Genomic DNA, 3,688 nt, shown 5'->3' on the forward strand with positions numbered 1-3,688 from the left:
GACTTAACGAATCTCACCTGATGAGGATTGTTGACCACTTGAGGATTAGCCCTGCTGGCAAACTCTTTAAGCCTTTCTCGAAGAACTTCATTCAATTCTGAGCTTCTTTTGACTTTGTTTAAAAGAACCCAAATCTCTGACAAAGAACGATTCCCAAATAGATGAAGTGACACCTTGAATGATCCTTCACTCTGACAATATACAAAAATGCTCATCTCATTTAGGGATCTATCAAAAGCAGCTGTGATCCTTGAGACTTCAGTCTTGATAGCATTCATGTACATGTCATTGTTAGGATTTGAGATTTCCAGCTTGTCAAGAAGATGTAAGAACTGCCTATCATTGTTAGTGCTCAGCTGAGGCATATCAAGTACTCTCCTAGCTTCATCCCATTTTTCACCAATCTTTAGTCTGACATCTCTTCTCCTTTCTTGAGCCTTAATGTCATGAAGACGTTGCTTTTGAAGAGTTTCTGTTCTTTGAATGTCTTTTCTCATGTCAATGATCTGAGAGACCTTCTTGAGTTCAGCTTCTTTTCTTTTCATCTCTGACTGCTCCTTCTGAAATTCTTTCTCAAACATAGGATCCACTTGAGCTTCTTCTTCCCATTCTCCAAAATCACTTTCCTCTTCAGCTTCAAATAACCCATCTTTATCTTCCTGAACTGGTTCAGTGGGAATGTCAAAAATATCAAAGTCATCCTGTTCTCCACTGTAGTAGACATCATCAGCCTTTCCTGTGTTTCCAGCAGAGGTATCTTTTTCTTTCCCTTTGGCACTACTTCCTTTCTTCTCCCCCTTAGTTGAGGGATCCTCTACTGACTTTCCTATGGAACCTCCATCACCTCCAGAGCCTGATCCTCCACCAGACGGTCCTTCAAAATAAGTTCTTTGTTCTTCATTAGGGCAATGAGAATTCTTGATCATGAAATATAGGTGCTTCATCCCTTCATTGAGATGTTCCATGCCCGTCTCTATCTTTAGAAATCTTGAGGAGTCCAGTGAATGATTCATCTCAACGAGGTCTTCAAGAGAAGTCATTCTTGTGTGTAGAGAGCAGAAGTTGGATATGTCATCAGCTGATAAAGTTGGAGTGTCCTGAATAGAATTGAGCTTTGGTATTACAGTGGTCTTTAGATCTGAGATGTCATTCCTTATTATTGCAAGCTGATTGTTGACAGAGGTGGAAGAAGAAGACCGTTCAACCACTTGTGCTTTGAATGCTTGAGCTTCAGCTTGGCTTTTAGCAAGTTCTTCTTTTAGGGCAGCAATCTGAGCTAACAGGTTTACAGTATCAGTGTCCGTGTGTGCTCTCACCTGAATTTCACTCGTGTTTGGTTCACTCACCTCACGTGCATGTGTTTCTCTCAATATAATTGCTCGTGAGGAGTCTTCCTGTTGCTGTTCTTCTGTACCTGCATTAAAAATTACCCTAGCCTCTTCAAGAGAGGTCAGTGGTGGTGCAATGGGAATTCGCGAGTCCCGATCCTCAGTCAATACTATCAAATCTTTTGGAATAGATGTCTGAATTGCTTCAGGGATAGATTGACCGAGTTGCCCTCCACTTTCTCCAGATAAATCTGCGAGTGGAGAATCCCATAAGGGAGCCGGAGGTGTTGGATCTGGGAGGGGAGAAAATGACTCTATTAAAGATGGCGGAGAGTCAGATTTTCCCTCTGAAGCATGTGACTGCTCTTCTGCCGTAACTATGGCAGGCACTGTAACCGACTCTACGTGCACTCCTCGCTGTGTGTCCTGAGTATGATCTGGGGAAGTGTATGGTTCCATTGTGAGTAATGGAATTGTGCTTGACTCAGTACAAGATGCCATGGCCCTATGGCGAATTTCAATAGATGCATCCTGTTGAGAGAATGCCTCTAGTAACTGTTCATTGGCCATTTCAAAGTCCATGTCCTGTTGGGAGGACAAGGATGGGCTTTCAGATGCCTCAGAATATGTTCTTCTTTTCTTAGGAGGAGGCAGAGCTGAGGGTTCACTTATATTTAACAATGTACTACTTCCTAGTAATCTCCTGGGTAACATTCTAGACAGTGGGGGAGAGGTTGAGATAGAATGAGACTCTGTGTTTGGCTCTATGACCTGGGATTGAAGCTGTGGTTCTATAACTTCATGGTCAGCCCTATCAACCACTGGGGGTCTTTCAACAGAAGTAGGAAGAGAGTGAGAGTGAGGAATTACTACCTGTAATGGAAGAGCCTGGGTGGCTTGAACCACTGGAGGTTGAGGTTGCTGTTCATGGCCGGGAAGATTGAAAATAGGTAAAGGAATATAAGTGGCCATGAAAGCAGATACAAGTACTGGAACTTGCATGAATTTGAAGGTTGTGTCTTGGCGAGTGTAAATCTTTTTGCTAACTGGAGGGGGTTCGGTTACTGCAGAGTTAGCAAAAAGGGCTTTGTGTTCAGGTGAGAGAAGATGATCTGCTATAAGCATGAGAAAACGAGCATAGTAACATGATACCCTACGATTTGTAGAATGATCACGTAAAGCAGAAGTTAGACGTCTCAAGAGAATGGGAAAAAGTAGTTTGCCAAAATTGATCCTTTGATTGAAAACAACCGCAAGACCAATATACTGCAGAGTGGAAGTGATGTTATGAAAATTGGATTTTGTGCAGTTGGCAAACACTTTGGAAAGTGTATCGAAGAAAATATCCCATTCAGACACCAAATTTGATTTAGAAAGTTTGGTTAAATTGATCACCCCCTGATAGTGAATAGCATTGAAAAAATTTGTGATATCATTTTCAGAGGGTAAATTACAGAAATTGTCTAGTGGAAAATTTAACGCACGATTGACGACTGTTTCATCAACTACATACTGTGTGTTTGCGACGGTGAATGAAAAAGATTTTGAATCATCGGCCACAGTAGAGGTTGTGTAAATCAGTCTAAGTAGATCGACGTTTAAAATCACATTTGATTTAATAGCAGAGCTAACAATCGAATGGTCATTTAAAAATCTAATCCATGGCTTAAATTTTTCAACATCACATTTTTCCGGATTAAAATAACCAACCTGATTATGCGCGACAATTTGGAAATTGAGAACCATTTAAAATAATAATAAGACACACGCTTTTCAGAATTTTAAGAATAATATTAAGAAAATTCGAATTAATTAAATTAATTTAATAATTCGAATTAAATTAATTATAATCGAAAAATTTAGACAGAAATGTATCTCGTTAAAATTCTTAACTCACAAACGCAGTTTTGAAAAGCCAAAAGACACAAATCAGAAATTAAAATTAAAAATAAAAAAGTTCAAAATCAACAAACACAAATTGAATTTGAAGGGGCAAACTGATTTTTATTTGTTTTTGTGTTTTTTTTTTAATAAAAATCCAACAGCACCTCTGTATATATATACTTGTATGTATATATCACAAAGTGATGAATTTGTGTGCTGAGTAAAAACTCGAGCAAGGAAAGAAGCAATTCGAAGAGAGAGAAGAGAGAAACTGAAGAGAAAAAAAACTGTTCGAATTTTTTGAAAAGAACTGAACTGCTGAAAATGGTTAAAAAAACAACAAACACACGCCTTTATATTACAGCTGGTATGACAATCCGAGATTGTCATACCGATTGTCATATCAGGCAAAAGAAGGAAAAGAAACAATAGAATAAATACTAAAATTATAACTGGTATGACAATCTGATAGTCAT

This window comes from Apium graveolens, chromosome 5, assembly GCF_009905375.1.
Source record: "Apium graveolens cultivar Ventura chromosome 5, ASM990537v1, whole genome shotgun sequence".
In the NCBI taxonomy this organism is placed as follows: domain Eukaryota; kingdom Viridiplantae; phylum Streptophyta; class Magnoliopsida; order Apiales; family Apiaceae; genus Apium; species Apium graveolens.